Source organism: Manis javanica, chromosome 11 (genome assembly GCF_040802235.1).
Source record: "Manis javanica isolate MJ-LG chromosome 11, MJ_LKY, whole genome shotgun sequence".
Taxonomy (NCBI): domain Eukaryota; kingdom Metazoa; phylum Chordata; class Mammalia; order Pholidota; family Manidae; genus Manis; species Manis javanica.
Genome location: NC_133166.1, coordinates 13181596 through 13205011, shown reverse-complemented (window position 1 = coordinate 13205011; position 23416 = coordinate 13181596). Strand labels below are relative to the sequence as shown.

The window sequence follows — 23416 nt, the reverse complement described above, 5'->3', positions numbered from 1 at the left end:
AGATAAAGTCAAGGCTGCTGGTGAACAGAGGCCAGATCTCCACCCTCAGCCCTGCTCAAGAAAATATTTGGGGGACTTGTCCTTGTTCAAAAAGCATGTGTCTCACTCAGGCCCTTCTCCCTTTCAGCGTCTCACCTTGGCCTGAAAACCAAGGAGGCTGGGTGAACAGGCACCACAGCCCCTTCCCAGGACAGTGTGTGCTGCCAGTCTTACCCTGAAGAGGCAGCCTGGGTAATGAAATCAAGAGCCCTGGGTCGCTAAAGAGTTACGTAGTTTCCTCGCCTGCAAATGCGGATAATAGAGCCTGTATCACTGAGTTGCTTGAGAGGAAAATAAGCTGGTAAGTGGAAAAGTGGCCCTTTAAAATATATAATAACCAATTTTTTAACCCTTATGACAAGAGTCAGAAATACCGACTGCAGAAATACAGTCAAACGAAAAGGAAGAGAAAATCACCTATAATCTCTTTTTCTACATACACTGCCTCTTGGGGCTAAGTATACTTAACATTTTGGTATATATCCTTCTAGGTTTGTTGTTTACATATACTCATGTCTATTTGTATATTTTATAAGCTTATGGCTTTTTAAAACAGAATCAAAATATTATACAAGTGTTCTTGTTTTCTGTGCAGTGGAACTTCCCAAAATCCAAAATCAGAACTCGTAGTCTATAAACAGAACTGCCTACTAAAGACCCTCAACATTCATTCAACATTTGCTCCTATGATTATAAATACTCGGGAAGAGGAGTGGGAAGATAGTTGCACAGCGAAATAACTTTAGGAAATACCAAGTGCTATAATCCAATCTTGGAGATTTAAAAGGTTCTAAAAATTCCCATAACAAAGAAAACATGCTAACTTTGCTTAATTCAGGACTTACAAAACATGATTTTAGCTGAGAATTCTTTTCTCATATAACACCTTTTAACATCCCCTATTACTAGGGCTCCATGAAGCATCAGGGTAACAAATGTTGTTTTACAGCATTTGAAATCAGGGCTGCCTAGATAAGGCTGCTAAACAAGAAAACAGAAAAGAAGAGAAAGGAAAGGGGGCAGGAAGGAAGGAGGGAAGAAGGAAAAGGGCATCCAAGTAAATTTCAATTTCAGAAAGCAATAAATAACTTTTAATGTAAGTTTCTTCCAAATACTGCATGGGACATATGAATAATTTTTTAAATAAGTAAGTATAGCACAAATATTGCATGGGACACATTTTTACAAAAAAAAATTGTTAGTTGTTTATTCGAAACTCAAATTTAATTGGGCATCAGAAAATATATTTTATGTGGCAACCCCATCCGGGGAAAATTTGAGTAGTCAGGTCTACGAGAAACAGAGACCTAAACACAATACTGTGCTACCTAGAAGCTGTAGAGGGAGATCACCAGGGCATGAAATAAAAGATATGCCTAATGACTCCAAAATATCCAAGCAGAGGAATAAAAAAGGCCACAAGTAAAAACTTAAGGAGGCATTACTGAGCTGGTTTAGACTCTAGGGCCTGGGTTCAGACCGGCATGCGGAGCTCTGCAGGTAGGTCTCCCTCCTGGACAATCCCAGACCACTGTGGACCTTCCGCCAAGTACATCACATGTGCACTTGTCTGGTGGATGGGGGTGTGCTTACATGTCTTATTGCCAAGACTGTCCTTAAGGACAGGAACATGCTTCGATAAGACATGTCTGCATATCCCACTGCTGTGTGTGCGAGATATATACACTGAATTGAAGGGTTTGATCTGTCTTTCACTCTAACAAGGTTCTGTCTCAGGAAGCTCATTACTGCTTAATTACTAGAAGGCAGTTACTAACCATTACCATAATCAACTGCTGCAAGCTCACTTGCTTTACATCAGCTGCTAATTTCCATCACTGCAAGTTAATTACTCTCCTTGGCCAGGGATGTCAAACACCCACCTGTGCCGTGGCCGCTCCTTAGTCAGACCCAGACCATAATCTGCAGCATTTTTATATGGCCCTGTACAGTTTCTAAAATGCTTTCACAGATGTGATCTATTCGGGACCTGCCAACAATCTCAAGAGCTGGTTCTTATCATTCATTATGCAGGTGAGGAAACTTGAGGATTTAGGTAATGAAGTGACTCCGCTAAGTCACACACTAGTGCATTTCAAGGCAACCTCTATATCCTAGCTACCTAGAATTTCTCCACTTTCCTGGAACACCCACTGTTTTCCCAGGTTCCTGGGTATTTAGATCATGATTTGAACACTTAATATGTGCCAGAAACTGTTAAATGTTTTGCATATATAATCTTATTTAAACTTTTCAACAGCCTCATTATTAGTTCCATTATATAAAGAAATTGAGGCTCAGAGAGGTTAATTAATACGTTCAAAATTACACAGTTAATGAGTAAAAATGCCAGGATTCAAAATTCAGTCTTTCTGGGGAAAAATTAAGTTGGAACTTTGTCTTAGTCCCTGTACTAAAATAAATTCCAGAAGGATTAAAGATTTGGATTTTAAAAAATCGAAAACATGAAAACACTAGAAGAAAGCATAAAATATATAAAACCTTAAAGTGGGAAGGCTTTCTAAGCATTCTTCAAAATCAAGGCCATAAAAGTAAGAGATTGACTGATTTGACCAATTAAACATCTTTAAATTCTGCCTGGCAAAACAATAAAAGATGAACTGATTAAAATATCTGAAATACATATAATTAAGGGCTAATTTCCTTAAATATATAAAGAGTTCCTAAAAAATCAATCAGAAAAAGTGAATAATCCAAGAGAAAAAAATGGGCAAAGGACATAGCAGTTTACAAGAAAGGAGATAAAGATAGGACTCATATTTTCTAAAATTATCAGCCTTACCCAAAAGAGTAAATTCAAATTCTAATGAATTTATAATTATAAATGATAATTTTAAACATAAGTTATCATTTATAATGAAAACTATAATGACTTTATAATCAGAGGACATTCACTCTGTCCTGGCAAGAGAATGGAGAAATGGGGCCCTGGTATACTGCTGGTGGGAGGTAAATCAGTGCAACCTCTGTGGAGAACAATATTGATTTAAAATTTAAAAAGGCTGTGACAAACCCTCTGACCCAGCCATTGCACTTCTAGGAATCTATTCCACACTTATAGGATGCACATGTACAAAGATACATGTAGTAGATATTCACTACACCAATATTTGTAATAACAAATATGAAAACAACCTACAAGTCCATTAGCAGGGAAATGGTTGTACAGATAATGGAAACTATGCATCAATGTACACACAGCCTGCTGTGGACATCTGCAAGATGTATTAAGAGAAAGATGCAAGGTGGAATATGGTGTGTATAGTATGAAAAGGGTTGCATATAATTACTTATCTGTATATGCATAAAATATCTCTATGAGGCTATAAAAGAAAACTAGCAACAGCACTGCTCTGTAGTGTCTAGCTCTCAAGAGAGTCACTTGCCTCAGGCCATGCAGCACGATAACAACAGAGCCAGAAGTGCAAACACAGGTCCCCTGACTCTAAATCAGAACTGCCACCAAGACAAATAAGGTCTGCAGATATAAATCCCTACTGGGCAGGGCCACCAGGCATAACCACCAGAGGAGGCTGACAGGGATCCAAAGAGGAAAAGGTGCTCAAAAGCAACCCTTGGGGATATTTTTTAAGACATGTAAACAATAAAAATAAAGTAGGCCTGAGATCCCCACAATATTATTTTCAAAAAGCAGGACAATATATCCTTTTTTATTGCATGTATATATTGTCTATTTTTCTATTTCCTCGAAATGCACAATACATTTGGGATACCAGACATGTTAGGAAAATGAAAATTAATTCACAAAACAGCATTTCATCAGCATTAACCAAAGCAAAGATCTGAATTATCTTGAGGAAGTAACAGTGCTCTTTCACTTTCCACTGAGAAAATATCACTGCACTGGGCACAGATTTGGTTTTCCACAAAGAGGTGAGAGGAGGAGAGAGGGCCCCTGCGCAGGATCCCCGCAGGCCCCCATTCAGCCACCTCCCCACACAGAACTCGGTTTTGTGCTGCAGTGCTTGAGCGCAGGTGCTTGACAAAGCATCTTGGATGTGCCAGGAGACCCTGGCAACTTGTTTCCTGGGGGAAAAGAAAGATACCCTTTCCACTCATCAATCCCTTTCCAAGATTGGGAGCTTCTGTCTGCAAAACATGTTTGTTGAACTGATCTAAAAAAGGCCTTTCCAGACCCAACTTGCTGTTTCCGTCTTCTGCACAAGCAGGCCGGCTCCCTCTGTTGTACTCTGACAATAAACAATACCACCCACAAAGAGCAAAGAGCTGGGGTGGGGGGAGTTTGTCCCCATACCCTCCCCATTGTGTTCTTTAACTTAGGGACTGTGTCTAATCTTTCCTCAGCAGAAGCCTTCCTGTGCCTGTTTGGCTGGACCGGAAGGGCCTCCTTATCAGCATCTTGGGTCTCCTCCCGCAGGCTTAGCACACAATGCAGCCTGGCCAGGCAGCCAGAGGTCACAGCTGCAGCCTACAAGTGGGCTCAAGCACTTCCCTCTGCCTTAGGGACCCATGGTCCTCCAAGGACAGGGTGTCTCCTACCCTGCTGGAAGGTTGTCACTCCAGGCTGGACCCTGCCTTCAGCTGTCTCAACAGATTCCTTCCTCACTGGGTGCACGAGAAAAAGCAAAAGGGAAGCAAGAGTCCACATGCTCTGAAACTCAGATGGATGAGAACAAATTACAGCGATTCTCCCAAGTTTGTACCAGATCTGTGCCACTCAAGAAAATGACCATGTGTCTAGAGCCAATGTGCTTCACACACACCAGCCACTTCATCCTTGAAACAGCCCTACTGGATGGGATTTTTAGTTATTATTATTATCAATAAGCTTTTACATCTGCAGAGCACCTCAAGTTTACTAAGTGCTCTCCTGCAAATTATCTGCATCCTGACAAGTTTCCGTGCAGAAGGCAGGGTAGAAACTCTTCTTCAAATGGTCTGCCACCGTACACACACATGCACAGGATGCCACAAGCTATCCATCGCCAAGGCCTGTAGATTTTCTGTTGGAAATGTAGCTTGGGTTCTGCCTCTGTACCACCTGTGTCCCTCCCGCATCAACTTGCCTCCGGCCCACGTTAGTTATGGCCTGACCAGTCCACTATAGACTTCTAACCACATGAAGATCAAATGGCACAACTTTCCTCAACAGCAAGTTTTCACTTTCAAAAGCCTTAACAAAGCCCATACTCTTTGACCTAGCAATTCTGCTTCTGAGAATTTTCCTAAGGAATGATTTCTTACATGTGTGTGAACATTTACACGCAAAAAGGTTCATTCCCGTATTAGTAAAATAGACCCCCAAAATGGAGAGAGGGGTTAAAACCTCTATCCAACAACAGAGAGGAAGTTATACCCTTTGTAGGGCAACATGATGTAACATTATGAAATACATACTTGGGCAGAAGCATTTAACTGCTGTGCTTGCCTCTAGGTGGTGGGATTATGGATAATTTATTTCCTTCTTTGTATATTTATATCTTTTCTTAAATAAACACGACACTTAGAAATTATACATTTTATTAAAATATCACAGGGGCTCAATGCTGGGAACACCTGAGACAAGTACACATGGACACAGCTAGTGACCGTCTCCATTCAACTGGCTCTTCTAGAAAGTAGGATCTTACTCAGTACAAATCAAAAGCCATAAAAGAGCTCAAACCTTTCATGCAGCGAACTTACTGCCGGGAATTCACTGTAAGGAAAGAACCGAACAACTCAAAATGGTAAATGAACAAAAATGTTCATTACATCTTCTAAAAGAACTGGAAACGCTCCAAATACCCAACAAGGGATTGTTCAGTATGGAATATCAATGCCCCGGAATGCAGGGCAGTCATTAGAAATGCCAATTATGAAAACTATGTAGAAATATAAAATAATGTTGACAATAGGCTGTAAAATAAAAGGAATACACAAAGCTTCATTTGTTAGGACTACAGCTATGAAAAATAAGCATGTATGTGAACAAGGGCATTTCAAAAGTAAGAACATGTGCCAAGTTAGGAGGATGGATTACAGAGGGCTTTTTGTTTTTTAAGTTCTGCTCCCCCCCCTTTTTTTTTTTTTTACAAGTTTTAACATGTTGCACATAGTAGAGGGACATTTTTTTAACACAGAAAAGGGGAAAACAAATTTCCTCAAGGAGCACAACCACTGTCAGCATCCACGATGTGTTCGTCCCTTTTTTCCCCATGCACTGAGTGGTTTGATTTGGTTTTTATTGCTATCATCATGGCAATGTTTCAAGTAATTACAACATCATTTCAGTTTTTACAAAATCAGTGAACTGAACGTGAAACCTTTAAGAGGACACAGTAGTGGGTATTTTTTTCCAAGTGTGATCAAGTAAATTGGCCTAATACAATGCTTTGTAAGCAAAACACAGACACGCTGCACCACTGTGACAGAACAGATGGATAGACCAAAGTTTCTAATACTTGCAGAAGTCTCTTAAGCCTGTTTCAGTTGCCAGAAGCACAGAGAGTACTTTGTTACTGAGCTGACACAGTTGGAACTTAGAAGGAATTTTATCAGACTCTGAAAACAGAAAGACACACTGCCATACTAAGTTTTCAGATCAGAAAAAACTTGAGGGGAATGAATTCAATTGGTCATTAGGTCTACCAGGATGTTTAATATCCTTTACATCCTCATTCTCCAGTGCATCTGTCCTGACCTTCATTGGGCCAGTAAAGGTCACTTTGCTATCATCACACATAGGCCTACCTCACACCCAAAGCACAATGGACTCCTCCAGGGAGAGAACCAGGGACAGGGAAAACCACCATCTAAGCAGTGCACAGGCTCTGCTGCCCATTGAGCGAGTGTGGGCCCTAGGGAGAGTGAGAGGGAGGCTGAGCCTGCTGTCGCCATGGAGGGGCTGTGTGTGTGACACTTCTGTGCTTTCCAAACAACGGGGCCCCTCGACACAAACTGACTATTCATCTCTGACATGCATTCTGCCGAACACCACCCTCGGATCCAAGCCAGGGGGGAAAGCTGCAGCCTTGGGCTGACTGAGACATGAGATGCCCCCGCCAACGCAGCAAACCTCACTCAGATACTCCTCACTTCAAGGAGAAATGTTAACTCTGCATTTCTTTTCTTTCTTTTTTTTTTTTTGCTTTAGAGGCTTTTAGACACGAACCCCTGTATGAGATGCAATGCCACTCCACTGCAACCTTCCCAAAGAATGAACCTGGCCATGTGTTTCCTGCACTTAGATCTCCTCAGGGGCTCCCAACGCCTGCACAAAGCCGGCTGTGAGGGGAAGCACATGCCCGAAGGAAGAGGTAAACTGCCTGGGCCTGAAACCGGCCTCTGCCCTTGGTGAGCTGGGGGACCTTGAGCAAGTTCCCTCTCCTCTTGGTGCCTACATTTCTGTATTTGTAAATCAGGGACAATAACAGTGCCTACCCCATAGGGCTGTTGTGCAGAATAAAGGAATTTATATAATTAAGCACGAAGAAGACAGCCTGGTTTATAGGAAGCACTTAAATCATGTTAGGTGCTGCTCCTGTTACTGTTATTGTTGGGGAAAGTTTGAGTTCTCTGGCTGGGAATCCAGAGCCACTCATGACCCAGGCCTCGCCCATCACTCTGGCTTTGTTTCTCGTGACCTCTGAGTTATCACCAGCGCTGTGAACACACAGCCAGGCCAGGCTCCCAGACATGCAGACCCTGAGGTGGGTTCCTCCCTCCACATTTTACTCATACAACCATTCTCTCCTAGTTGGCTGGTGAGCAACCATGTGTATCTGAAACCTTCCTGCCTCCTCCATGCGAGTCAGCTACTCCCTTCTGTGTGCCCCCACTATGTTCTACGGAGACCTTCTCCCTCCTGTGTGCCCCCACTATGTTCTACGGAGACCTTCTTCATAGAAACTTTATTACCTTCCCCAGCTTATGTATCCTGCTTCTCCCACTAGACCTTAAGGACAGCGGCCCTTATGAATACCTGTATGTATACCCATTGCCTGGCACTCAGTAGACCATAAATGTTTATTAAATAAATACAAAAGAAATAGTGATCAAAACATGCAAAAGCTGGGAATACTTTTCAGAGAACCTAAACACCAGGATGAGGAAATCAAACCCCAAAACATTTGATCCTAAGGAGAATTAATTAGCAAAGATCATATAACCAAAAAGAAGAAGAAAATTATAATTTCCCTAGAGAAAGCCACATCTTGTTATAATGCTGTGTCTCTGTGTATATTAGGGAAAAGGGACAGAAGTGATGTTAATAATCATTCTAAATGAGCTGACATTGACAAGCCTTTGAATAGCACTTTTAAAACCTTTTCTTCAGGAAAAAACTATAGAGTCCTAGCTGATTGGGAAGTGTCTTCCACCTTGTCCAGAGTACAGGTTATTTCAATATAAAATACTGCCAGGAACCCAGACTACAAGAAAGAGAATTAATCTTTGTTGAATGTCTATGAGACAGATGCTTAAAAAAATAACATATTTTCTATTTATTAAGTACAATGTGTTGGACATAGAACTATTCACTTCACAAGCATTATCAAATTTGATAGTGCAAGTTGTCAACAACTCTGAGACATAAGAACTAGCCTCTGCATTCTGCAGATGAAAAAAGCATATTCACTCATTCTACACATTTGTCGTGAGCATCTACTATGCAAGTCACTGATCCAGAAGCAGAGGATATAGTGCTAAACAGGCAGACAAGTCCTGCCCAGCCCCCAACATCACAGAGGATACATTCCAGTTGGGCTGCAGGTAGAGCAATGAATGAATAGGGAAATGGGCATATACATAAATGAGTAAGAAAAACATCTGATAGTGACAAGCACATGAAGATTGGAAGAAGAGCAGCTCAGGCTGAAGGAACAGCTAGTGCAAAGGCCCTAAAGTGAGAATGGACTTGGCATTTTCAAACAATCAAAAAGGGAACAGTGAGGCTGGGGGCAATGAGAAAAGAGCTGAGACACAGACATGGGGCAGGTCTTGTAGGGGTCTGTCAACCAGAGCAAAGAGTTTTGATTTCATTCTCAGTGCAATGAGAAGCCACAGCGGGTGAGGGAGGTTTAAGGAATGTGACATAAAATGATTAAGGGCTCTTAAATATTTCCCTGGTCCCTGTAAATGGAAGGTATTTTAATATGGATATAAGTAGAAGCAAGAAAACTGTCAGGTTACTGCAGACAGACTAGGTGAGAACTGATGTGGCTTGGACTAGGGTGCTGGTAGTAGAGATGGAGGGAGGGAAATAAATTTGGGGATGTTTTTGAAGATAGAAAAGGTAGGACTTCCAGAAGTTTTGGGTGATGATGGGGAGGAAAGAAAGAAATCAAAGGTAATGCCTAGATATTTTGGCTCCAGTACACAGGGGGATAGTAGCACCACTTACTGAGGTGGGAAAGATTGAAAGAAGAAAAGTTTGGGGTGGAGACAAAAATCAGGGGTTCTCTTTCGGCCACATTAAATTTGAAATGCCTCCTGGACATCTATCTAGACCCAAGTCTGGAGTTCCAGGAAAAAGTCTGAGGATGAGGATATAAATTTGAGGGTCATTAGCAAAAGAATGCTATTGAAAACCATTGGATTAGAAGAGCATATCTATGGAGAGTGAATAGTTAGAAAACAGAAGCCATTTGAGAACATGGGGCGCACACTACCACTCAGAGGTTCAGGAGAGGAGCCGTGGGGCAAATCCAAAGAGGTAGGAAGACCCCCAGGAAAGCAGACATCAAAGAAAAGTGAGGAGCCTTGTCAAATGCTGCTGAGAGAATAAGTAAATTAAAACAACGCACTGGCCTTCAACCTGGCAACATGAAGGTCATTGGTTGACACAGACAGTCCCGGTGGAACGACAGGAAGAGATGAGAGTGAGGGGAAGAAGGCAAAAGCAAAAACCATGGACAGCTTTTAAGTCTTACTGAGAAAAAGAACAAGGAAACTAGAATACAGCTAGAGGGGGATATAACGTCAACAGAGTTTTAAATTAAATAGTGAATTTATTTTGTAATATTTAAGAGACAAGATTAGAAAACATTTGAGATTCTTTCTTGGTTTGGTTGTTTTCAGATAAGAAATACTACAGCATGCGTATTTGCTACTGAGAATTATCCAGCAAAGAGGGTAAATTTCATGATGGCAAAGAGAGGGGGCATAATTATAAGGTCAAAGATCTACAAGACTTAGTCTTAACACAGTTAATAATGTGCCCAACATAAAAGAATTGGTAGGCAGGGGAGCTGGGATACTAATCCAGGTCTGTTTTGACGCCCAAGTGCATCCTTTTCCACCACACCATTGACTCTAATATAATACTGTGGCTTTGCAAAAGATTCCAATTCCAGGCTGAAGATAATCAGCAGAGTTAGAAGGCATCTGAAGAGAACTCGGGAGAGCCAACGCGCACACACACTCCCTTCCTCTGTGCACACAAGCTCGTGTTGTGTCATACAGACTTCTATCATTCCATTTTCTCTCAAATGTCATTTATGTTTGCACATCTGGTTGTGGTCCTACTAGGGACCCCAACTATTACCCTTTAATGTTCAGAGTGGATTTGAAAGAGGATGGAGACACTAAGATAAATCACAGTGCAGCATAAAGTGGAACACCATAGGGAATCAACTCTCTAGTGACTGTAATAAGGTACTAAAAATATTTTTTATGCCACTTGTGTATTTACATTCAGCAAAAGTGAGGATGGAAATTAAGGTAGATGGTGATTTCATTTCTTTCCTCTTTACATAGTTATCTAATGAAGCAAGTGACTACAGTTAATGCTAGGCAGCAGTGGCTGTCGTTTCCCATGCCCACTCTTGTTCTACCACATGGTGGCGCATCCCCATCCTTCCCACCCCATTTCTCTCTCACCTGGCTTCCCATTATCTTCTTCCTTCTGGGCAAAATAGAAGCCATCTCCCCTATGAAGTCCTCCCTGATCTCTCCTTCTCTGAAATTTTATAGCACTAAGACCTAGTATAACATAAATTTACCTCTTGATCATATTGTCTTAAAACTATTTTGATTCAGGTATCAGAGTGAGAGTATGAGCATTTTTCAGGAGGAAATTCAATACAATTGTTGGCCACTGTTAACTTTTGAGAAGTAGCTTGGTAGTGGAATGATGCAGATGGGTGAGTTGAGACTGTGGCTCTTCCACCTCTGACAAGCTGAGTGATCTTGGGTAAGTCACTTTCTGAGCCTCAGTTCTCCCATCTAGAAAATGGGAACACTACCACCTACCAACCACTACCTGGGTATGTAACCAAAATGTGCTGGACAGTGCAGTCTTCTGCTGGAAGCCCTGCAGTGGCTTCCCCTGATTTTCAAAATCAAGTTCAAAAATCTTCAACTTGCTTTCAACTTCTTGTCAACTACAGCCTCACTTCTCACCGACCTCACATTTCCTACTCCAGGAACGATGATATACTCATGGCATCCCCCCAACACACACTGTGGAGTGAATGACAGTTTCCAGCATCTGCCACCTAGCCTTAGTTCATTTACATATCAGTAGGTGCTTACCACTGCAGTCTCTCATCAATCTGCGACAAGGGGTGGAGAGATAACAGCCACTCTCTCCTCCCCTTCATTCATGGTTCGCAATTGGTTGGCATCTGCCAGTCGCCAAGGACCCGCCAATGGAGTTCCTCCCGGAAGGTGCTGGCGGGAAGCAGAGAGCCTGCCATGGGGGGGGCAGAGCATGAGCTGCAGCTGCAGGTGATGGATGGTGCTGAGCCTGGCCAGCAAATTTAGGCAAGCTGTGAGCAATAAAAACAGTTTTTCCAACATACCCTTTCCCTTGACTTATTTTGGTGTCACTGGTTTCATAGAGGAATTCTCGGGCCAGGAACCTCCTTCCCCTGGAGCCAGACACAGACACACACACACACACACACACACACACACACCTGGGCCAGGAACCCCCTTCCCCCAGAGCCAGACACACACACACACACACACACACACACACACACCTGGGCCAGGAACCCCCTTCCCCCAGAGCCAGACACACACACACACACACACACACACACACACCTGGGCCAGAAACCCCCTTCCCCCAGAGCCAGACACACACACACACACACACCTGGAGCCAGATACACACACACACACACACACACACACACCTGGGCCAGGAACCCCCTTCCCCCAGAGCCAGACACACACACACACACACACACCTGGAGCCAGATACACACACACACACACACACACACACACACACACACACACACACGCCAGGAACCCCCTTCCCCCAGAGCCAGACACACACACCCAGGCCAGGAACCCCCTTCCCCCAGAGCCAGACATACACACACACACACACACACCCGGGCCAGGAACTCCCTTCCCCCCACACACACACCCAGGCCAGGAACCCCCTTCCCCCAGAGCCAGACACACACACACACACACCCGGGCCAGGAACCCCCTTCCCCCAGAGCCAGACACACACACCCAGGCCAGGAACCCCCTTCCCCCAGAGCCAGACACACACACACACACACACACCCAGGCCAGGAACCTCCTTCCCCCAGAGCCAGACACACACACCCAGGCCAGGAACCCCCTTCCCCCAGAGCCAGACACACACACACACACACACACACACACACACACCCGGGCCAGGGACCCCCTTCCCCCAGAGCCAGACACACACACACACACACACACCCCCGCGCCAGTTCCCCCAGAGCCAGACACACACCCACACACACAGCCGGGCCAGGAACCCCCTTCCCCCAGAGCCAGACACACACACACACACACACACACACACACACACACACCCAGGCCAGGAACCCCCTTCCCCCAGAGCCAGATACACACACACCCAGGCCAGGAACCCCCTTCCCCCAGAACCACACACACACACACACACACCCACGTCAGGAACGCCCTTCCCCCAGAGCCAGACACACACACACACACACACCTGGGCCAGGAACCCCCTTCCCCCAGAGCCAGACACACACACACACACCCGGGCCAGGAACCCCCTTCCCCCAGAGCCACACACACACACACCCGGGCCAGGAACCCCCTTCCCCCAGAGCCACACACACACACACACACGGGCCAGGAACCCCCTTACCCCGGAGCCAGACACAGACACATACAGACACACACACACACAGCTGTTGTTTTCTCGGTCCCTTTAGTGCCTGCATTCTCACTCCACTTTGCTCAGACACCATTCTCCTGGAAGTTTTCCCTGATTGTCACCTTCCAGCCCTTGCCAGCCCATACATGTTTGGTTTTCCCATATTACCCTGTCCACAGCTTCATCATGGCAGTTACCCCAGCATTTATAATTATTTATTTACAGGACTATCTATTCCATAAAACAAGGTTTCATGGGGATGGGACTGGGCTTTATTCATTTTTGTATCCCCAGCACAGTGCCTGTGCATACTTCTGCTACACCTTTCTGATGCACCACTTCTTCATGTATGAAATTGGAAGAATGTCAACTACTTAAAAGGTTGGGATTAAGTTTGAATATTCAAAGTTTACCACAGGGTGTCTGGCATAAAACTGGCCTTCAGCGTGTTTGATTTATATTCTCAGCATCTCCTGATTTTGTTTTCCTATTCTGTCCTTCAGAACCAGGCTTTTACACTGGCACTGTGTCCTCGCTCTGTGGTTTCCCCCACATCCATATCCCTTAGCTGTGAGGGCCCGGAGCTCCAGACCTGTCTTGGGTCCCCAGTCCTGCCAGTGCCTTCTGAACTCTGAGGCTGACTCAGCAAGGGCACCAGTGCAGTGCTGAAAAACATGTCTTGAGCATCTTGTGCAAGGCAATGTCCCAGCTGCAGGGTAAGTGATACAACATGGACAAAGAACTTGTGATCTACTGGGGGCTAGGGAGGAGGTAGGGAGACAATTACACAAACTGTCTGAATGGAAGGCAGTGTGGTTCAAAGAAGGAAAAGGTTCTATGTCTCTAGGGGAAGACAGGAAGGCTTTTGAGGAAGTGACATTTCAACTGGACCTCAAAGGATGGACTTAAGCTGAGAGGCTATTTCCAGAGCTGTGTGTTCCACAGAACACACCAAAATGCTCCTGCCCCTCTGATGAAACTTAAAGTAAATTTAGGAAATGCTGCCTATAACTTGCCCCTCTGGAGGGTTTCATGATGCATCTCAGCAAGGCTCCGAGAAGTTTTGAAGTAAGGAACCCTATTTTGTATAATACAGCACCCCAAATGTGTTTAACCACTAGTTCTCTATTTGTTTCCCCGGAAGATATTTATACCATCTTGAAGAACATATTTTAAGAAACAGTAGATTAAGTGTTACCCTTTCAAAGTGATATATTTACATTTTAACAGGACTTCTCATAGATAAGATCTTAACATTGGATTCATTTAACAACAGAATCATCAATTTAAAAACTCTCTTGGCAATTTGTCCAGAAGGACAAAAGCAACAGAAGACCCTGCAGAACTAAGTAACGGTCAGGACAGAACAAAACTTGCTTCTTCTGTAGCTTGAGGCCAGTGTAGACCACAAGCATTTCTATCACGGGAGGGAAATGAGGCATCTGAGTCCATTCCTTCTTCGGTGAGATGTTTACACTCCCAGAGCCACTCTCCCCTCTCTGGCCGACATGCTGACTGGTGAAAAAACACCAGACTTGAAAACAAAGGGAGGAACGTTGCATAACAAGCAGACAAGGCTTGTTCTGCTCCTGAATATTCACCAGACAGCCGTGCCATAGAGGGCAAGAAGGAAAGGGGGCACTGCATGCTTGTCTGGCCCCATCCTGGAAGTGCAGCCCTCAATATCCAGCCTGTGAGTGAACAAACACCTACAGGGAGCGAGGCCCTGTGCTCATGATAAAGAGAAGAACAAGACATGGCCCTGCTCAGAAATCCTGCTGCACAGGCCAACAGGGAAGACACACACGTAAACAAACTGCAGTGCAGTAGGCGAAGCGCCAGCAAACAATTCTATAATAAGAGGTGAGCGCAGGGTGCCAGCGAGGCACAAATGCAGGGATGCGGCTTTGCCTGGACTTAAGGTCAGAAGAGAGATGCGTTAAAGTAAGGAGATTCCTCTAAGTTCTCAGACTGGAAAAGAGTTTTCCTGGCAAAAAAAATCAATACATATATAAGTAAGTAAAATAGGATTCTAGGGCTGAGGAGAATTGGGTACGATAGAGCAAAACTGAAAAGGCAGCTGATCTTCCTGAGAAGGTGGCACGCAGCACAGCTGCCTCTAATTTCACTTACTCCTGAAACCCTACAAAAATGCAGCTGAGTGCTTTGTTTCTTAATAACAAAACCATATGCGTACAGGGAAGGAGAGGGTCATGGTGTCACATTTTGGAAGCTTGGGAAGCAGATGAACAAATATTAACTGACTTAGCAGACTCCAGAAATCTGAGTCCCAGCCCAGATGCAGGGAAAGCTGAGAATGCCACTGATTTCAACCACAGACTCCTTCGCAGGCCCAGACCTGGTGGCAGCAGGCACTCCTCAAGCAGGGGCGTGGGGTGCTGCGATAGAGAAGACAAGAGTGAAGCCGCTTGACAAGAAGTTAAGACGCCTAGACTCCTCTCCCAACTGACAGAACCCGGGCGGCTTAGTCTCTGCAAGCACAAAACACAAATGTCTAGTACCGGCTTAAAAATAATCTGGGGAAACAGTTTAGGGGGACAGACAAAACCAAAATGTCCATGAAGCAGTCCCTGGTGAACCTGGGTGATAGGACCTTCATATCCAGATAGGACTAAGTGACTGTCCTCTCTGCTTTTGTACATCTTTGATATTTTCCATAGTAACAAGTTAAGAGTGTGTCTCTGGCTCCGAGTACCCATCTCAGCTGAAAGGGACCATTAACAGGCAGGGTACTGTCTACAGAAAGTGAAGTGCAACAGATTTTCACATTCCCTCTCCTCTGGAGGACCGGAGCAGGCAGGGAGAACCATACCCCGCACAGAGGAGTGGGAGACTCCCCAGGGGTGAACATGGGCAAAACCTGCCCCGCTGCCTCAGGGCTCCCAACCGGCGGCCCACCCAGATCAGCTACGGTGAGGCTCAGAGTTAATGATCTCCACCCCATATGCAGTTTCCTGACAGCTTTTTTTGTGTGTGACAGCTTTTAGATTTAACTCACGAACTCAATTCACCCTTTTAATGTGTACAGTTCAGCAGTGTTTATTATATTCAGAGTGTACAACCACCACCCCAGGGATGGTGCATGAAGATAGAATATTGAGCTTTATTAAGATAGAACCCTCATATTCAATTCATTCTTTTTCAGTGTATGACTCAGTGGTGTTCAGTATATATACAGAGCTGTATAATCATCACACCACAATCAATTCTAGAATATTTTCATCACCCCAAAGAAAGCCCTCTACCCATTAGCAGTCACTCCTCATTTCCCTCACTCTCTAGCCCCAGGCAAGTCTAATCTATTTTCTGTCCCTATAGATTTATCTATTCTGGATATTTCATATAAATGAAATCATATACTATGTGGCCTTTTGTGAGTGGCTTCTTTCACTTACAATAATGTCAAGGTCTTGACAGACTTTTTAATTTTCCTCCACCCCTGCCCTTGACTGGGAGCAACACAGCCAAGGATCCCATTCAGAATGACATCTTGGGAAAGCTTCTAAAGAAGACAGAAACAACAGCAAACAGAAAAAAGCAACTTGAAAGAAACAGATACTCTATATGTGTAGGGGTAGGGAGGAATACCATTAATATTCTCAGAAATGAAATAAAACTGCATTCATGCAATGAAAATAGAATACTATAAAAAGGAAACATTGAGAACCAAAAAAAAACTCATAACTTTTTCAAAAGGACAGTTTAATAGCAGAAATTTTAAAAACTCAAAAAAATGATTGCAAGATAAAGTTGAGGAACTCTTGAGAATAAAATTGAAAGACAAAGATATGGAAAACAGGAGAGAGAAGTTAAGAATATTCTAGAGAACCAGTACATGGGTCTAATATCTGAGTAAGAGAAATTCCCAAGGAAGAAAAAACCAAAAAAAATTGTAACAATATAATTCAATAAAACTTCAGGCTGCCAGGTTGAATGGGTCCAGCACACCAAACACTGTGTGAAATTTCAGAAAACTGCAGACAGAGAGGATTCTATAAGTTTCAGAGAGGGGACAATCAGAAAAAAAGAATCAAAGAGTCAGAAATAAGAATGCTTCCAGCTTTTCAACAGTATGAATAAAAACAAGATTATGGAGCAATACTTTTAAAATTCTTAGGGAAAATGATTTCCAGCTTAGAATGCAAGCCCAGTCAAACTATGGATCAAGTATGAGAATATTTACAGTATATATGATCTCAGAAATTCACAGTCCATGCACCTTTTCTTAAGAAGCTCTTGGAGGATGTCCTCCACCAAGCAGTGTACAAGAAACAGAGGATCTAGTAGGAATGGGCAGAAGACCCCCAGATGGCACCCTAAGACCGAAGAAGTGTAACTCAAGGGACAGACATATGGGAGATGGTCAGCACCAACCTAGAGCCCCACTGCCATCAAATGCTCTTGGGTATTACTTACCTAAATATTTTAAATATATGATAAAAATTTCAAACATATTCAAAAGTAGGCCCCTGATACCCATCACCCAGGTTCGACAACTATGAACATTTTGGCCTGTTGCATTAATGTATCCCCTTTTTTCTGTTTTGTCTAAATATTTTAGAACAAATTCTATGTCATATCATTACATTTCTATGTACTTCAGAATCCATCTCTATACCCATTTTCTAACATTGTAATACTATTATTACAGCTAGAAAAATTAGGAATATCCCCTTGATATTAGTCCATCATAAAATTTCCCCAACATCTCAAAAAAGCCTTTTTATAATCAGATTCTTATGGACTGAATTGTGTCCCCTCCCCCACCAAAATTTATATGCTGAAGCCCTAAACCCCAGTACCTTGGAACGTGACTATAACTGGAGACAGGGCCTTTAAGAGGTAACTAAGTTACAACGAGGCTGTTAGGGTGGGCCCTTGTCCAGCCTGACTGACGTCCTTCAAGAAGAAATCGAGGTCAGGACACTCAGAGACACACCAGGCCTCATGTGTGAAGAGTCAGGGAGACGGTGGCCCTCTGCAAGCCAAGGAAACGGGCTTCAGGGGAACCGACCCTCTCAGCACCTCGGTTCAGGCTTCCAGCCTCCACAACAGTGAGAAATAAATTTCTGTTGTTTAAGCAACCCAGTCTGTGATATTTTGTTGTGGCAGCTATCGCAAACTAATACATAGATATCAGAATCGAAATAAGGTTCATATATTATATTTGGTTATAATTCTTGAGTTACATTATTTTCTTCATGCCATTGACTTGGTGCAGAAGCCAAGACAGTTGTACAACACTCTGAACTTACCTGTTTGCTTCCTCAGAGCGTAATTTGTCATTCTTTCCCCCCCATCTTTCCAATAAAATCAAAGCTGAGCTGTGTAGAGGCTTGATTAGACTTAGGGGTCAGCTTTCAGGTAAGAATATTCCATAGGCGGTACTGCATGCTCTCCTCTGAACCCGATAAAGAATGACAGGTAAACGCGGTCCAGACTCTTTTCCAACTCTGTCTGCCTTGACCAAGTGCTAGTGAAGTATCTGCTCATCCCGTCCACTCTGTCTGGGTTAAGCTGATGGTATTCACTTCATCCCACTCAACAGTTTTGCTCTGACCTACTTCCTGAAAGCTGGAGGTAGGACACAGAGAAACCAGAAGTAGAGAAGACAGAGCAATCCCCTGTCTGACCATACCCCACCAGTCCAACGCCTAGCCCTTACTACAGCCCAGTCAAATGCCCCAGTAATGGTGAGTCTTAAATTTCCTAGGATTCACTCATAACCTTTCCTTTCCTAACTGTTCATTAGGACCTTTTGTAACCCCTACAGAAGCTAAAATATGACTATAAACCTGAATCAGCTCAGTACATTTTTAGATCTAATAGTAGCAATATTGCCCTTTTCTCACAAAGTTTACTAGATGTGTGCTTGCTTTTTGTTTCAAAAAACCAAACAATTTATAGGTTAGTAATACAAACATGGGTGGAATGAATGATCAACACAAAAGCCAGGATAATAATTGCCCCTGGTGAGGAGGGAAGTGGACATGATTTTGGGCCAGAAGGTATATAAGCAGCTTCTAAGGTAGCAATCATATATTCAACTTTATAAATTGAAGTTTCATTTTGTTATTCAACTTTAAACTATAAATCTTTGGTAGTTATTTTTCATTTTAATTATTTTTTTTGTGTGAGCAGTCCACTCCAGCTAGAACACAGGGTTTGAGGAGTATAGTAGAAGGAGGAAAGACTGGAAACAGAATCTACTTGGATGGCAAATGGGAGGTTCAGCGATGCTCTCTTGGGAGTACCATCAAGGGACATAGAAAACCCAAGATTAGTTAAAATGGCTTTCTCATTATCCATCAGGAATGATAGGAAAAGCCCTTTTTTTTTTTCCTATTAAGTTACCTAGGGATGAAATATCCAATGTTGAAAGCCTCTCAATGGGAAATAATATGGTTTTGATGTATTTTTCCAGTGGGAGGAAAGTCAGCTTACCGGTTTTTTTTTTTGAGGGGACACATTTGACTCTAATTCTTAAATGACACAAAGCTTAGAAGAATGCAGAACAAATGTTTTTAGATGACAGAAGTGGGATATAACTTGGTGAGCTGGAGTGATGGGTCAAATGTAGCCCAATTTATAACATCATCTACCATCTACTGAGAAGACATGATATGCCAAGAGCTTTACATAATTTATCTCATTTAACCCTCACATTTAATACCGTCCCATGGGAAGCTGAGGCTTCCAGGGGAAGTAACTGTCCCAAGGTCACACAGCAAGACAATAGCAGAGTCATGATTTGAACTTAGGTTTTCAGATTCAAATTTTAATCCCAAGTGAGATTTCTCCCTCTTGTGCTTAATTCAGAAATCAACATTTAAAAACTGAATCTTCTTTACTCTAATTCAGCCTTGTCACCCTCAGAAAACTGCCACCCAAGCCCAATGCCTTGGGCCTATGCGGGTATTAGCACCTCAGAGAAATGGTTAGAGCAGATGCGACATTTGGGGGCCCTCTGACAGCTGCCAGCTCCCTGCTCTCAAGAGTAAGTCTGTCCTCAGGAGTAAGCAGCAAGGGAATTCCCTTTGCTACCCGCTCCCAACTCGGCTATGTCTGCCTCCCTACCTGTATTGAAGACTTGGCAAAACTCAAGCTCCATAGATGTAGATGTGGTTCCCTCATCACAAAGACTGCTAGCAAGACCCCTTGCCAGTCTGTTCCCCATCTTCAGCTTTTTCTCATCCTCAGGGCCAAGGATGACTTGGAGGGTGTGTAGCTGAGAAAACAGTATTAGCAGTTCCAGCGTATAGGCATAGCCAATGGAGCAATCCCAAAAGACAGCCAGAGAATTTTAATGAAAACCAGAAAATTCCTGGCTGCAAAGTCCAACTGCAGTCCAGGCCCAACAGCCCCTCCCCCTGCAGCTAAGAATCCCGAGCCAGCTTCACCTCAAAGGGTAGGGAAGAAAATTCATTTTTCACTCAGCCACATCTTCCATAGCAGCGACTCTCCAAGGGTCACTTAGGTGAGAGGTAAGGCACACGCTAACTGCAACAGGACCTGGGGACCCTGAGAAGGGCAGGGTGTGGCAGCAACAGATCTGAGCCAACAGATTATGAAACAGTCATTTAAAAAAAAAAGCCTCTTTCCTTCTGCCAAAGCTCTCTGAACACAGCTGCATACAAGGCTAGTGAGGAATCTTAACAAGCTTAAAGGGACAGACAGTATTTCAGATACTCAAGAACCTGGAGGTGGAGGAAATGAGTATTTCGAGCACTTACTATGTGTCAGAAGCTCTGATCTCTTTCGACCTCCACTATGAGGTGGGAATTATAAACCGCATGTCACAGATAAGAACACTGACAGACAGTGGTTTGATAAGTGGTTCAAAGCACACAGCTGGCAAGTGTGGAACTAAGTCAAAGTTCAATATGGGTGAGACTCATCAGAAATAAACTCAAAATTCTGACCTGTCCTGCCTAATAAAAAGAATGATCATTTACTGAACATCCCCTATGTGCCTAGAACTAATCTAAGATTTTTGAGTGCATGATATCATCTAATCCTCACAGCAACCAGATAAGATCAGGGTCATTACTGTTCCCATTTGCAATGAGGAAACAGGCTAGATGTTAAGTAAATGGCCAAGGTCATGACATTGCCAGGACTGGTCTGTCTAACTGTAGAGCCTCCAAGTTAAAACACGCACCCTAGCAGCCTCCACAGGAGAACCACCAGGCCATCAGACCAAGCAAGCAAAGTGCCCAGAGATTTCTGCCCCCCTTCCCAGCAGGTAATCCATGTTTCAGGGGCACCATTCAATTCCTCAAAGCACTCCTCAAAGCACAGTTCCAAAATCACTGGCTCTGGTAAGGCTAACACTAACATCTCCACCTTCCTGTGGGCAGTGGGCTCAGTGACACTGCATGTGTGAAGAAGGCCACCCCCATGATTCCGAGATGCCTGCGAGAGAGTACAGAAGCCGACAGCTCCTTTCTGCAGGCTCTACCCGACAGGCCCACACACCTCACTGCAACTCCTCCCCCTCAACAGCTCCCAGGTCTATTTTGTATTCCTAACAGGAGACCACGTGCCATCTCTTAGAGCAACTGTGATTTCCCAAGGGAAACAACTGTCTAGACAGAGATCCAACCCATCCTGACGAGAGATGGGCCACACAACATCAGGTTTGATTACTTAGTCTTCTGGGGTCTGTGTTCAGCACCCCGGTGAGGGCTCTGGCCTTGGCTACTCTGGGTTATCAGACTGAGTATCACTCCATGCACCAGCTGATATCCAGGGCTAGAAATGTCTTCCCAGCCAGGTGAGCATTACCTAAGGGGAGTCACAGGCCTCTCACACCCAGACTGATGGGTCGTACACCCACAGACACACCCCACAGTTCCACTAATCAGGCTGGAACTCGACAGAACCCTTCTACACATGTTCAGAAGTAAGCAGCAGGCTTTGAGTGGACTGAACACCTAGTATGTGCCAGGTCTGTGGCAGGAACATTCACAGCCAGTATCTTAATATTCACAACATTCTATGACGTACATAGGATTGCTTTTATACAGATGAGGCAACTGAAGCCCAGATAATTTGCCCCAAATCACAAAGCTCAGAATCAAATCCACTTTTAATATGATTCCAACACCCTGACATCCAGGCAATCATGAAGCCATTCATTTATTCCTCAGATATTTATTGAGCACCTTCTACAGGGAGCCCCTGTGCACCTACAGAGGATTTGACTGCTAACAGGATAGGCCCAGGCCCCAAAGAACTGACATTCTCATGAGGAGAGAAGACAATGCAGATCTGAAAGGCTGGGACAAAATGATGAGAATAGGGCCTTGGAAGAATAAGGAGAGGCCTCTCCAAGGAAGTGGTATTTCACCTGAGACCTGCAAGATGAGAATGAGTCAGCCATTTGGAAAGCTAGGAGAAGAAAAGCACAAGCAGAATAAAGAAGAACATGGGCTGGCTGCAGGAAAAAGCCTGGCAGGACTGAAGAACATAAAGGCCACCAGGGACCATGGCTGAGTGAGCAATGAAAAGAATGTCTGAGGAGAGGCAGGGCCTGTTGATCACAGACAAGAGTTTGGATTTTGTTATAAAGGTAATGAGAAATCAAAGAAGAGTTTTAATTAGGGATGGTCATGATCTGATTTGTGCTTTAAAGTGATCATTCTGGGTGCTGTGGGAGGGAGGGAGTGGGGGGAGGGAGTAAGAGTTAAGAATCAGGGGAGAGACGATGGTAGAAGAGACGGATTTTATATTTGGAGATAGGACTAAGAAGACTGGCTGGTGGATTGTATATGAATGGTAAAGGGAACAAACTCCTCGGTTCCTGGTTTGAAAAACTGGATGGATGTTCCATGTATTATGAGAAAGACGGGAGGAAAAGCACAGTGCCTGTGCTTTTGATTCTGTAGCACACCAAAAAAAGAAAGGAGACCCAGCTGTGTTTCTTCCCAGGAAGCTGTGACTTAATGACTTGAAGCTACCTGACCTGGTGAAGCTTTGGGGTTAAAAATGTAGAGTAAACAACAAGAACTTGAAAGGTTGTCTTAGGAAACAGGGGGTTCCACTCACCTCATGTGGCCCTCCATCACTGTCAAGCCAGGGCCTGGGAGTGGGTGAATGGTAGACCTAAGAGAAGAGCTGGGTTTGATGGAAGGAAGGGCTGTTCGTGGTCAGAGCTGTGGAAGTGGAATGACCTCCCTGCCATTGGAAGTATTAAAGAGTAAACCAAATCGCTCCTTGCTAGATGGGTGGGGAGAAAATTCAGTAATTGGG

The 23416-nt window shown here is 43.9% G+C and overlaps 1 protein-coding gene across 2 annotated transcripts in view; it reads right to left on the bottom strand.

Annotated features, from left to right (window-relative positions):
* RAB30 (RAB30, member RAS oncogene family) overlaps positions 1-23416 on the bottom strand; it is an 82281-nt gene that overhangs the window by 24499 nt on the left and 34366 nt on the right. Inside the window, exon 1 of one of the 2 annotated variants that reach the window (XM_073215948.1) lies at positions 20240-20262. The exons of the other annotated variant lie outside the window; for it this stretch is intronic. The gene's annotated coding sequence lies outside the window, so the exon portion shown is untranslated. Of the gene's footprint in view, positions 1-20239; positions 20263-23416 lie in introns of those variants that run through there. 2 annotated transcript variants of the gene reach the window in all.